This window comes from Lepus europaeus, chromosome 12 (genome assembly GCF_033115175.1).
Source record: "Lepus europaeus isolate LE1 chromosome 12, mLepTim1.pri, whole genome shotgun sequence".
Classification (NCBI taxonomy): domain Eukaryota; kingdom Metazoa; phylum Chordata; class Mammalia; order Lagomorpha; family Leporidae; genus Lepus; species Lepus europaeus.
The window spans coordinates 60,238,395-60,252,998 of record NC_084838.1 but is presented as its reverse complement, the minus strand read 5'-3'; the positions used below and the strand labels follow the sequence as shown (position 1 = coordinate 60,252,998).

Here is a 14,604-nt window from a genome sequence, read left to right as displayed (position 1 = left end):
TTTCTCTCTCTCCCTCTCTCTCTCCCTCCCTCCCCTTCCCTTCTCTTGCCTCCTTCCCTCCTTCCCCTTCTGGCCCCACTCTCTCTTTTTCTGTCTCTCTGCTTTTCAAGTAAATAAATAATAAAATAAAAAGAACAAGCAGAGAAGACTGGAAAGGAGTGGTTGGTGAAACAGGAAGAAAACTTAGTTCCTTAATGGTATTTTTAAAAATGTAAAGTCATAATTTTCATACAAATGAATTTTCAAGGTAATTCCTACAAATCAAATTTTAGAGCTTCAAGCATAAACCCATAGCTGAATAAAATTATCCATAGGACAATTGACTTGAATGCAAATCACATGTGCCATAAATTGATGCACCGAGAGGCAATGAACTAGAAGGCAGAAGAGCTGTGTCCTCAGGGACAGCTGCCTGCCTAGTCCTGGGGAGAGCAGCTCTCTTCCTTATGTTCCCACTGAGGAAAGTAAGGCTTAGAGAGACTTTACCGAGCCACTGTCTCCTCTGACCTTAAACCTCCCTGAGCCAGAGAAGTCCAACCGCTCCTTGACATAGGCCACCAGGAGTGAACATTCTACCTGATGGCAGGGTCACAGTAGGAGCTGCAAAGCTGGGGAGAAGCATCCCAGCCAAGAGCTCTTCCCTCCTGCCTTCTGACAATCTCGTTCCATCCCCTCCAACACGCAGCGGTTGAGCCACACTGTGAAAGCACCCCCCTCCCCACAACTCTCTCTGCCTCTCAAGTAAATAAATTCCATTTTTTAAACCCTAACACATTAAGTGCTTATTATATATTACATATTATTCAGTGTGCTTTACATATGTTGTTTAATACCTACAATGGGCTTAACAGATAGTCAGTGTACAGATTTGGAAAATGCGGGGAAAAGAGGCTAAGTAACTTGCCCAAGATCATCAGCTTGACCTTGTCCTTGTAATCAAAGCCAGGAACACTGCATTTTATCACTGTATTATACTGCTTCACTGTACATCAAAACCATATACTCTGCAATGGCTTCCCTAGCCTCAGGGTCTTTGTCCCACAATGTGTACATCTTAACAACTTTAAGCTTCCAGACAAGCCATTGATGACAAAATGAGAAGTCAAAATTTTATGGGAGCCCATGTTCTCTAAAGAAATAGCTGTTACTTAGGAGCACATAATTAACACAGATACTCCATCCATGGGCATCTTAAGTGTTTCAACCCCTCACATTATAGGAACAATTAGAAGGCCAGAAGGTAAACAGGCCACTTCAAAAGTTCAGGCTGTTAAATCAATAAAATAGGCAGCGCAATAGGCTAATCTTCCGCCTGCAGCGCCGGCACACCGGGTTCTAGTCCCGGTCGGGGCACCAGATTCTGTCCCAGTTGCTCCTCTTCTAGTCCAGCTCTCTGCTGTGACCCGGGAGTGCAGTGGAGGATTGCCCAAGTGCTTGGACCCTACACCCGCATGGGAGACCAGGATAAGCACCTGGCTCCTGCCTTTGGATCAGCGCGGTGCACCAGCCGCAGCGCACCGGCCGCAGCGGTCATTGGAGGGTGAACCAACAGCAAAGGAAGACCTTTCTCTCTCTCTCTCTCACTGTTCACTCTGCCTGTCAAAAAAAAAAAAATTTTATATATATATATGTGTGTGTGTGTGTGTGTGTGTGTGTTGGCTCTGTCTACAGCATTTGTTTCCTCCTCTCTGCAATTTTTTCTAAACTGTAATCTAAGCTACAGAATGTATGGTTTAGAAGGAACTTTAGAAAAAAAAGGTCCATATCCTTCATTTTATTTTGCAATTTATTTGCTTATTCTGAAAATAACTTCCTTTTTGGATATTAAAGAAATGTATGCTTGTTAATTAAAAGATAAAAATACAAAAACCCATAGAAAAGGAAAATACACTTCCCAAAGAAAACAATTTTAGGTGTATGTGTGTGACGTAATCAGAATGATACTACAAAAGGCGTTGAGTAGCATTCTTTTCTACTAACATACATTCTACTGTAAACATTTGCTATATTATTTTTTTAAAGATTTATTTCTTTGAAAGGCAGAGTTAAAGAGGGGCAGAGTCAGAAAGAGAGAGAGAAGTCCACTGGGGTGACATTCTCTAAATGCCTGCAACAGCTGGAGTGGGGCCAGATCAAAGCTAGAAGCTAGGAGCCAGTAACTCAATGCAGGTCTTCCACATGGGTAGCCAAAACTCAATCACTTGATCTATCACCACTGCCTCCCAGGGTCTTCATTAGCAGGAAACTGGAGTCAGAAGCAAGAACTGGGTATGGAACTCAAGTGCTTCTGACATGACATACAGGTACCTGAGCAGCTAGACCACACGTCACCTTCTCCATCCCCCAACCTGCTCTTACCATAAACGTTACAACCCACCACTGCTTTAACATGCATTTCCTTTGTTTACCTCTTTTCTTGTATTTAAATGTCTGCTACTCATGTATTATCTTTTCTAGAAGGCCTTTCATGTTACAGAATAAAGGAAATTCCATGGCAGAGAAGTTTCTATCAAAATCACAGCACTATCTGGAAACCGGGACAGAAACCTCAGTCCTGACCTCAGAACAGTGCTTTGTCCATTCCCCCGTGTGACTTCCTTCAATCACAGATGTCTAGTCCGTGCTTCTTTCTCAGAGCTACGGAGAGGGAACTCTCCCTCAGGCTTTCATCCTGAGGGTAAGGGAGGAAAGATTCATTAGCTGGGAACCAGCCAGACTGAAAAAACGTGAACAAGAGAAAAACATAGCAACTTATTTATATGTAAGTATTAGAAGACACAAGAGACTTCATAAGGAAATGAAGACTAAAAGAAAGCTTAAGCCTGAGCATTTTATGCCAGCGTGATAAAGAATGGAAATTCATTACAGGGAAATGTGATAGCACAAAGGGGCATGAGCTCCGGGCCAGGGGGCTGTGGTGCAGTGGGTTAAGCTGCCTCCTGCGATGCCGGCATTCCACATCAGAGTGCCTGATTTGAGTCCTGCCCAGCTTCCTAACCAGGGCCCCCCCAACCACCACAGCCACCTGAAATTCTTTTCCTCCTCTTAAGAAAATGTTGCATTTCTTAATTCATGATAAAACATCAAATTGTCCAAAAGTGAGGTTCTATTTAAGTTCATATTAAATCATGGTTCAGGAATTCATCTTCAAGAATACTCCCATTTTTAGAATACATTCTGATCCTTTATTTGGACATAACACATTCATTCATTGATTGTTCAAACAACTGTTGGATACCTACCTTTTGACAAGTGCTATACTAAGTGCTGGGATTATGAAGACAAAAAGGCAAAATATTCTTGCCCTTAGAGAGTTAACAATGTAATTCATAAACACAGATATATGAACTAATGATTCAAAAAGGGTGGTGTAGAGAATAAGAGTGGAATGTACTATGTGCTACAGGAATACATAGGAGGGCAACATTTGACTCAAACTTAACCTTGGGGATGCTTCCTTGAAGGTGAAAGAGTTAAATTTGAAAGAATACACAGGTATTAGAAAAGTGAAAGGAAAAATAAAGGCCATGTCAGAACATGGAAAGACAGAATATAGAAAGAATCAACAGGGTAGCTGTTAGAGAGGCAGACAGAGAGGCAATGTGTAATAAAAAGTTTATAAGAAGTAACCCATATCTTTGAGAGATTGAGGTCTGATGAGAAAGAGTATTGGCTACCTTATAGCACAAAATGTATGCCTGCTGTAATAGCATGCAAGCAAAATACTCCATTTATTGCCCCAAACTTAGAGTATACATCTATAGAAGTGTCCACTCTCCAGCTTGAACCATTCTTTATCAAGAAACAATCGTGGGGCCAGCACTGTGGCACAGCAGGTTACACCTCCACCTGCAGTGCCGGCATCCCATATGGGTGCCAGTTTAAGTCCTGGCTGCTCTACTTCTGATTCAGCTCCCTGCTGATGGCTTGGAAAAGCAGTGAAGATGGCCCAAGTCCTTGGTCCCCTGCACCCATGTAGGAGACCTGGAAGAAGCTCAGGGCTCCTAGCTTCAGATTGGCCCAGCTCCAGCAGTTGCAGCCATTTGGGGAGTGAACCAGTGGATGGAAGACCTCTCTCTTTGTCTCCCCCTCTGTCTATAACTCTGCCTCTCAAATAAATAAATAAATCTTTTAAAAAGAAAGAGACAATTGCTCAGAGATTCAGAAAACCACCCAGCCTTGCTCCTTGAGAGTGCTAGTAAGCTCAGCCATCTTATTTGCATGCTGTAGCTAATGATAAAACTCAAACTCACAGATATCTATAGTAGGAAAGCAACCAGCCAGTACATACACTTTTGTTAAGATAGCTGCTATAACGGAAATGCTTTTGATGACTTAAGAAATGTGGGGAGGACAGAACTGTGATAGAGTTGGTAAAGCTGATACCTGCAATGCTGGCATCTCATATGGGCACCAGTTCATGGCCAAGATGCTCCACTTCCAATCCAGCTCCCTGCTAGTGACCTGGGAAACAGCAGCAAATGGCCCGAGTGCTTGGGCCCCTGCCATCTATGTGGGAGATCTGGATGTAGCCTCTGAGCTCTGTGACCACGTCTCCATTCTCTCACGAGGCTGTCATGATTAGCCATTCTCAACACTGAAGTTGGGGGAAGAATATGTGAGGACCCATTGTCCTCTGATCAGAGATTCCAGAGCCTGTGATTCCCATGCACTACACCAAGGCACCTGGCACCAATGCAACTTACAAAGCCACAAATAAGAAAAGTTCTCTTCTTCTGTTGGGGGCCGGGAGTGGGGTGGGGGATGCTAAATGAAGACCAATGGTTTCCAATAAAGCAAGTTAGCAACAACAAGTGAGGCCACACAGCATCTGTACTTGGCACACTGCTCCCTCCTCTCTCAACCAGTCAACTCAGCACCACAGGCACTAGAAGACAGAATGGGTTGCCTCTGGGGTTTTGAAAAGATTCTACAAAAGTATGAAGCTAGTCCTCCAGCCTGAGGAAGTTTCTTGGTCACCCTATCCTGCAGTCAACTCCAGAATATATCATGATTTTCAAATGTGGGTTTATGTGGCTACAGATTTTACCCTATTTCTTTATAATGTAGTAATGTCTTAAGGATTTAGAAAATCAGCTAACACACACCAGGAGGAGGTCTTGACATGGTAGCATGGTAAACAGGATATGAAAAGGATATCAAATGCAAGTGTTCAACTTTTTGCATACTGTTTAATCAAATAACCATTCAATTCCTAGTCTCTTCCTACTGATAAATCACCCTTACGTGATCTTTTAATCTTCAATCAGTTCCTCCAGTAGCAGCTGTTTTTTCTAATTGTTCCAAAAATTTTAAGGGCTTAAGACATTGACTATTTCACACAATTAAAAACAAAGGTATTTTTAGAAAAAACTGCATTTCATTCAGATCTACTGGGTGCTAGCAGCAAGGGCCAGAGGCAATCAAGAGATCAAAGCTACTGAGTCACAACATGTGGGGGGCAGGAGTAGGATTTTTCTCAAGATGAAGAAAATGTTGGGGAAAGAAAGTGAGGAGAATGAAAGGGGAAGAAAGCAAGAAAAAGGCAGTGGTGTCTGTAATTTGAAACTGAAGGTTGACACCTTGACTGCTAGGGAGGAGTGGCTCATGACATCACAGTCTGTTAAATAACAGTGATTAATGTCAAAAGGGGGCTACTTTATATTGCCAGGAATGTTTCTGCTTCCGTCCTTATTGAAATCCCTTACGATCATTAACAATTCAGGAAATGCCCTCTAGGATACTCTAAAGCCTGATTAGTCCATTTGGAAAGGCTCCCTTGCTATCATTGCAGAAGGAATATAAACACATCACACAGCATTTGTCAAACGTTATCTGGCAGTGTGCCTACTTATCTATGTATTTTGAAGGCAGAAGGACAAACTGTATGTTGCATACAGTCTACATTTCATGTATGTATCAATAAGTGAAGTCAGCAATCACTTGTTGTGCCTTTAGCATTCCTGTCAAAGCAGGAACACCAACACACATTGGTAACTTTCAACTGTTTGCATTAAAACTGAGACAATCTTTATGACTTGGGTTATAGAGACATTTTGACAAGTTTCCTCTTTTAAAAGAAAAAAAAGATACCTAAAACAATCTACAGATTCAATGCAATCCCTATCAAAATACCAATGATATTCTTTACAGAACTTTAAAAAAAATCCTAAAATTCATTTGGAACCACAAAACTTCCAGAATAGCTAAAGTGATCCTGAACAACAATAAAATATCAAGCTGGAAGCATCTCAACAACAGATTTCAAAGCATAATAAAAAGCTATAGCAATTAAAACAGCATGGTACTGGCATAAAAACTGATGTATAGATTAATGGAACAGAATAAAGAGGCTACATAGGAATCCATGTACAAGCAGCCAACCTATTTTTGACGAAGTACCAAGAATATACAGTGGGGATAATAAATGGAGGCTGCAAAACTGGATGTGAATATGTAGAAGCATGAAACTAGATCCCTACCTTTCAGCATAAACAAAAACCAATTCAAGATGGAATATGGGTCCTGCACTGTGGCACAGAGGGTTAAAGCAGTGCCGGCATCCCATATGGGCACCCATTCAAGTCCTGGCTGTCCTCTTCTGATCCAGCTCTCTGTTATGGCCTGGGAAAGCAGCAGAAGATTGCTCAAGTCCTTGGGCCCCTGCACCCACATGGGAGATCCAGAAGAAGCTTCTGGCTCCTGGCTTTGGATCAGCACACCTACTGCCATTGCAGCTACCTGGGGAGTGAACCAGCAGATGGGAGACCCCTCTCTCTCTCTCTCTCTCTCGCTCTCGCTCTCGCTCTCTCTGCCTCTGCCTCTCTGTAACTCTGCTTTCAATAAGTAAAATAAATCTTAAAAAAAAAATGATGGGATGTAAGGAGCCAGCACTGTGGCGCAGCCAGTTAAGCCACCGTCTACAGTGCCAGTTCTAATCCTGGCTGCTCCATTGCTGATCCAGTTCCCTGCTAATGCACCTAGGAAAGCAGCAGAAGATGGCCCAAATCCCTGGGCCCCTGCACCCACATGGGAGACTCAAAGAAGCTTCTGGCTCCTAGCTTCAAGCAGGCCCAGCCCTGGCTGTTATAGTCATTTGGGGAGTGAACCAGTGGATGGAACATCTCTCTCTGTACCTCTGAATTTCAAATAAATAAATAAATAAACCTTTTTTTTTTTAAAAAAAAAAGATGGAATGTAAGACCTGCAACAGTGAAATTGCTAGAAGACATAAGGAGAGACACTTCAATACATTGGTATTGAGCAATGATTTTTCAAATCAGATCCCAAAAATGTAGGCAGCAAAAGTGAAACTACACAAATAGGATTATATCAAACTCAAACATCTGTACAACAATCAATCAACAGAGTGAAGACATATGACAGAATGCAATAAAAAATTTACATGGCACTCACCTGACAAAGGGTAAATATCCAGAATATAACAGGTACTCAACAACCACAGAAGACAATCAGTCAAGAAACAGGCAGGGGCAGGGGCCAGTGCTGTGGTGCAGTGCGTTAAAGCCCCAACCTGCAGTGCCGACATCCTATATGGGTGCCCGTTCAAGTCCCAGCTGCTCCACTACCAATCAGGCTCCATGCTAATGTGCCTGGGAAAGCAGCAGAGGATGGCCCAAGTCCTTTGGCCCCTGCACCCACGTGGGAGACCCAGAAGAAGTTCCTGGCTTCCTGTCTTCAGATCAGCTCAGCTCTGGCCATTGCAGTCATTTGGGAAGTGAACCAGTGGATGGAAGACCCCTCTTTCTCTCTCTGTTTACCTCTCTCTGTAACTCTGTCAATAAATATTTTTTAAAAAATAGAAATGGGCAAAGAAACTGAATACAGTTCTCAAAAGAATTCAAATGGGCGACAAATATAAAAAAATGTTCAACATCACTAGCCAGCAAAGAAATGCAAATCAAAACCCCAATGAGATATCACTTCACCCCATTAGAATGGCTACTATCAAAAATACAGAGTAACATAGCTGGCGCCGCGGCTCACTAGGCTAATCCTCTGCCTTACGGCGCCGGCACACCGGGTTCTAGTCCCAGTCGGGGCGCCGGATTCTGTCCCGGTTGCCCCTCTTCCAGGCCAGCTCTCTGCTGTGGCCAGGGAGTGCAGTGGAGGATGGCCCAAGAGCTTGGGCCCTGCACCATGGGAGACCAGGAGAAGCACCTGGCTCCTGCCTTCTGATCAGCACGGTGCGGTGCGCCGGCCGCAGCACGCCAGCTGCAGCGGCCATTGGAGGGTGAACCAACGGCAAAGGAAGACCTTTCTCTCTGTCTCTCTCTCTCATTGTCCACTCTGCCTGTCAAAAAAAAAAAAAAAAAAAAAAAACAGAGTAACAAATGCTGGTGAGGATGTGGAGAAAGGAGAATACTTCTAATTATGGGTGGGAATAGAAAGTAGTACAATCACTGTAGAAAACATATAGAGCTTTAAAAACTAGAAATAGAACTGCCATATGATACAGCAATGCCACCAGAGGGAATACACCCACAAGATATGAACTCATTGTATCAAAGATATATCTGTTCCACCATGTTTACAGCATTACTGTTCATAATAGCCAAAACAAGCAATCAACCAAGGTGTCCATCATCAGATGAACAGATGAAGAAAATGTGAGATATTGCATATATATGCAATAGAATACTAAGTCATGAAAACAATTGAAAATGCTGTCATTTGCAGCAAAATGGATGGAATTGGAGGACATTATATTAAGTAAAATAAACCAGACACAAAAAGACAAATACCGTATATTCTTCATACGTGGGAGCTACCAAGAAAAAAAAAAAAACTTAATATCAGTGATTACTAGAAGCTGTGAAGGGTGTGAAAAAAGAGGGAGTTTGGAACGGGGGGCGGGGGAAGGCAGGCATTGTGGCACAATAGATTAGCCACGGTGTGGGATGCCCACATCTCATACTGGAGTGCTGGTTTGAGTCCTTGCTCCTCCACACTTCTGATCCAGCTTCCTACTAATGCACCAGGAAGGCAGCAGGTGAAGAACCACGTATTTCAATTCCTGCCACCCTCATGAGCAAACAAGATGGAGTTTCTATTTCCTAGCTCCTGGCTTTGGTCTGGTTCAGCCCTGGCTGTTGCAGGCATTGGGAAGTAAAGAGGAAATCTCTCCATCTCTCTCTCCCTAAACACACACATACACTCTGCCTTTTAAATAAATAAATCAATCTTTAAAAAAAGTAGGGGAAGCCAGGTGTGGTTTGTTAATTGTGACAAATGTACAAAGATGTTAAAAAGGGAGAAAGATTAGAGGTATCCCTTCTCTCTCTCTCTTTTTTTTTTTTTTTTTTTTTTTTTGATAGGCAGAGTGGACATTGAGAGAGACAGAGAGAAAGGTCTTCCTTTTCCATTGGTTCACCCTCCAATGGCCGCTGCGGCAGGCGCACCGCGCTGATCCGAAACCAGGAGCCAGGTGTTTCTCCTGGTCTCCCATGGGGTGCAGGGCCCAAGCACTTGGGCCATCCTCCACTGCACTCCCTGGCCACAGCAGAGAGCTGGCCTGGAAGAGGGGCAACCGGGACAGGATCGGTGCCCCGACCGGGACTAGAACCCGGTGTGCTAGTGCCGCAGGCGGAAGATTAGCCTAGTGAACCACGGTGCCAGCCATATCCCTTCTCTTAAGAGAACCACCTGGAGTTGTGTTCCATAGCTGTTTTGGGTTCTTTCTGGTTAAACATTTTTTTTTCAAAATCCCTAAACAGAGTTATTTAACAAGCTTAATCTAATTCACAGAGAGCACAAATCCAAGGGAGTTAACTGTTATCACTGAGGACATTACCAAGATCCACTACCTTGATAATGGGAGACTGGAATGATGGACTGAAGCCAGTATGTTAGCTTTCAGTGAGCAAAGCTGTATAGCTCTACATTTCAAAAAGTCAATTGCACATGTACAATCTGGATAGAAAAGAGTCTGTCTTTGGTATTTGAATGAGAAGTGACTTTATTCTGTGGCTGTGGGGAACCAGGAAGAATGAATGGGTATCCCCACTTCAGAAAGAACCTTCCCTTAGCGTTGTCTAATAATGCCAAGGGCTGAGGTAGACACAGGACATGGTTCTTTGTGACAAGAAGGAGTGTGGATTAGGTACTTTCTAAATCCATGGAAGACTGGATTTTGCGGATTGTTCCCTGCCCACTTCTCCATGCTCTTCTTGCATGACAATCCTCCTTGGCATTGACACTCCAAGGAAACTGGACTTCTTGCCTTTCTTGCACTCACCTTACTACCCACCCTGCTTGCAAGCCTTTGCAGGTTTTGCCCAAGCTGATCTATGCACCATGAATTCCCCTTTCCCAGTCCCACTCCCATTCCCTTTTCCCCTGGCTAAATTCTACCCATCCTTCAGATCTCAACTTCCCAGATCAACTTTATCTGCTCAACAGAATCCTGCAAGACACCCTGCCAAACATTGCACACCGATAAGCATTTTTGCTGTTCATTTGCAGTCATGTTTTAAGTCTCCAATTTCCTCTGGTCTGTCAGCTCCTTAAAGATAAAAACCAGGACTCTTCTGCTCTCCCAAGTGTCTCCAGGGTCAGTCACTGGGTCTTGCCAAGAGAAGCTCAATCAATATCTCTTAAATGACTGATTCCAATATAAACATCAGAGCTATAAAAAAAAATTATGGGGATCAGGCATTGTGGCACAGTCTACTTGAAATACCCACACCCATATATCAGAGTCCCATATATCAAGTACTGGCTGCTCTGCTTATGATCCCACTAATGAATGCATCTTGGGAGGCAGTAATGATGAGCCAAGTGCCTGGGCCTCTGCTACCCATGTGGGAGACCAGGATGGAGTTCTGGGCTCCTGGCTTCAGACAGGCTCAGCTCTGGCTTTCAGTGAAGTTGGCAGCTGGGGAGTGAACCAGCAGATGGCAGGTATCTCTGTCCCTTTCTCTGCAGATTTGCCTTTCAAATAGACAAAAAAAAAAAAATATTTAAACTACGTTTTCTGAGGCCAATGCTGTAGCATAGTAGGTTAAGCCTCTGCCTATGGCGCCAACATCCTATATGGTCACTGGTTCATGTCCCAGCTGCTCCTCTTCTGATCCAGCTCTCTGCTATGGCCTGGGAAAGCAGCGAAAGATGGTCTAAGTGCTTGGACCCCTGCACCTGAGCGGAAGACCCAAAAGAAGCTCCAGGCTCCTGGCTTTAGATTGGCTCAGCTCCAGCTATTATGGCCATTTGGGGAGTGAACCAGCAGATGGAAGACCTCTGTCTAACTCTGCCTCTCAAAATAAATAAATATTTTTTTAAAAAATAAAGAAATTTTCCATTCAAATGCAGGCCTCTCTCTCTGCTGGTGAGGGAAGGGAGAAGGAAGGGAGGGAGGGAGGGAGGAACAATAGAAGAGAGAGTACATGTGTACCCCATGTGTTTGAAGAGCTCTGTCCTTCCATTTGGTGATAGTTCACTGGCTCACCATGAGACAACCTCAGAATTTTAAGTTCTCAAACATTTTCCCCTTACACTGTAGCCCTTGCTAAAATGAAGTAACTTCTTGGGGAAAAAATGACTTCTCTCCTTAAAAACGTGTCTGAAACATCTCTAGAAGTCGCTGATTCTGGAGAGCCATGAAGAAAGGAAGACAGAATGACTTTCACAGCGCCCTTGATCTTTCTATACTAATCACTCTGGTGGTTTGTAAGCTCACAGATCTGTTTCAGGCTTCCATCCAAATCCAATCTTTACAAAGAATTGAGGGATACCTGAGCTGCTTCTGAGTTAAAGGTCAGGGGCACTGAGGGTGGAGATCCACTCTGCTCAGTGGCAACTGGAAGAAAATGTATTGCCTATTTCTCAGTCCTTTTCACCTATAAATTAAGTAACTTGCCACATATTTGCTCCCTTCCAGCCTTCACACCTGTAGTAGATGTTTCCCAAAGAAGGAATATTTACCAATCACTTGCTGTACGTCAAGTACCGTGCAAACGCCAGTGAACTAAGGATCAACACCCTCACTTCACTCTCCAGGGAACTGACTACTTTTGCCCATATCACAGAACCAAACAACAATGTAGCCCCAGGATTAGAACCCAGGGGAAATGCATTTAACAGCCATTCGTGTTTTCTATTGCACTTTTCTGATTTAACTTCAGGCTGTTGTATCCAAACTACCTTCTGATTACAAAACAATCACCAATGTTTATTGGATGCAATAGAAATATCCTACCAAATTTTAATAAAGTTGAATTTTCATATAAAACAGAATCAGATGTGCTGCTGCACTGTCCTTCTTTGGAGCTAGATCATTTTATAGGAAAAATAAATGTGGGCTTTGAAAGGGCTTTGATGAAAATGCCCAGCAATTTTGAAACATTTAGATGAGTCTTCATCTGGAGAGTTCTATCCTTTCTGAAAACTTTCCTGACCTTACAAAGATTTTGGTTTATCATTTATACAATGAAGAATTTTTTTGTGCTAGCAGAAAATATAGGGCCTTGGAATGAAGACAACATGGCATTGAGTGTGACCTCATGAGATAAAGTTGGGACTCACTTATTTTAAGAGCAAGCACAGGGAGCATTTGTATACGCTGAGCAGCTGATAACACTTGACAAAGTGCAGACCCTGGTCCCAAGGAGGTAGAACACCCAACAGAAGGATTTGGATCCAGTCAGCCTCCACTCCCCTGGTCTTTAAGAAGCCAGATAAGGAAGTTTCAAGGATAAAGTTGAGAGTGAAATGTGACACGCAATCTTAGCAGCCTTGGGATGAGGCACAAAAGGATTACTTGGGGCATCATCCGCTAACATGCATGTTCCCCCAAATATCATCAACCCCATGAATAGACCGGGAAAAGGGTGAAACCAAAAACTATTTCAGCCTCTCCTGGAAAAACTTACCAATGAGAGGAAAAGAACGTGGGTTTAAAATATCCTAATTTCGGAAGATTCCCTTCCTCTGACAGTTTCGCACCCAAGCATAGAATCTTCAGACAGCTGGAGGCTGCATTTGTCAGCAAAGCACATAGAAAGCAGCGCTAAGTTCTTTTCTTGATGGCCAACTTTTAGAGTCCTTGGAAACGCTGCCCCAGTCCACAGTAACAGAAGCTACTTCACAGGCAAAGTACAGAACGCACAATCTCATTAGTTGCGGTTGTTGGCATGGTTTGGTTTTGGTTTAGGTTGTGTTGGTTTTTCTAGGCCAAAGGTCTCTAAGCCTCTCACCTAGTGGCACAGAAGCTGCCCAATTATTTGACTGCAAGGGTCAGCTTGCAAGCTGTGAAGTCCTGCTCAGACCACCCAGATCTCCAAAGGGGGAGTGACATCAGATTGAGACGAGATAACAGGCTCTTACAGGAGCTGGCCCAGGGAAACAGCCTGTCTGGAGAGTGATGCAATCCTATTGTGTGAAGAATGGCTAAGTGCTCAGAAAGGGGACATCTAACTCAATATACCCTTCGTCTTGGTTCTTTGTAAGAGGAAGAAAATGTGTAAGTTGTAATTGAAAAGATGAAATCTTGTCATTTAAGGCAACATGTTTAGAGGACATTATGGTAAGTGAAATAAGCCAGGAACAGAAGGACAAATACCAGGTGTTCTTACTCAATTGTGAAAGCTAAAACAAAGTGGACCACATGGAAGAGGAAAGTAGAAGAGGTCACTAGAGGCCTCGGCAGGTGAGGTGGAAGGCAAGAAAATGGGTACCAAAAGAGACCAGAGGAAGTAGTTCTAATGTAACACATTACAATAGAGGAACTACAGTCTACAATCATTATTTCATGACAATTAGAGATGAAGAGTATAAAGGTTCCCAATGCAGAGAAATGATATTTGTGGAGATGGGAACGCTAATTACCCTGACTTAATCATTATGAATTATATACATGTATCAAATTACAATCATGTACTCCACTAATATATACAAATATTATACATCAGCTAAAATCACAATTTTTAAAAAGGCGCAATTTAAATTCTGTGAAGAAAAACCCACTCTTCAGTTCTTCCTCAAAGCAAATGCTAAAAAGCTTCCAGATCCCCTTATCTGCATTTACAAGACTGAGCCATATCCAATGTCAGACTGGCAGACCCCAGAAGAGACTGAAACTCATTTAATGCATCTCTTTTTATTCTAGGCTCTAAGGAAGCTTAGAGCAAATGAGGTGCTCATTCAAGATTGGTCAGCAACACCCAAACAAGAACTGCCGTGAAGACAAGGCCTCTGTGCAGAGTTCACATTCATCCTTCCGGAATCCTTGGACACCAGCACTGAGCCTGGCTGACAGCAGCCAGCCCCAGAGGAAGGGAAGAGGGAACAAAGGAATGGGCTCTCACGACCACATCCTGTTTTCTTCTGACTGAAAATACTAAATGCCACCCAATGTGGGGAAGGGGATGGACACTGAGCTCTGGGTTCCACGTGTTGTCAAATGAGGACTTTCACAAGATGGAAGAATCACTTCCTTTTCTTCCAGTCCCTGGGGGTGGGTACAGTTTTAACTAATTTCTAGGAAGAAGATTCCTTCTTAACATTTCCAAGAAATCCCGCTCTCCTCCACCCAGTTCAGCCTAGTCCAGCCCCTGGAACGGGGCGCCCCCAGGAGGACCCCTGGGT

General features: G+C 43.4%; 1 protein-coding gene across 12 annotated transcripts in view; it reads right to left on the bottom strand.

The window, feature by feature from the left end:
• The window catches only part of FREM1 (FRAS1 related extracellular matrix 1), a 301,861-nt gene that overhangs the window by 154,820 nt on the left and 132,437 nt on the right, over positions 1–14,604 (bottom strand). Inside the window, exon 1 of one of the 12 annotated variants that reach the window (XM_062208235.1) lies at positions 2,560–2,579. The exons of the other annotated variants lie outside the window; for them this stretch is intronic. The gene's annotated coding sequence lies outside the window, so the exon portion shown is untranslated. Of the gene's footprint in view, positions 1–2,559; positions 2,580–14,604 lie in introns of those variants that run through there. 12 annotated transcript variants of the gene reach the window in all.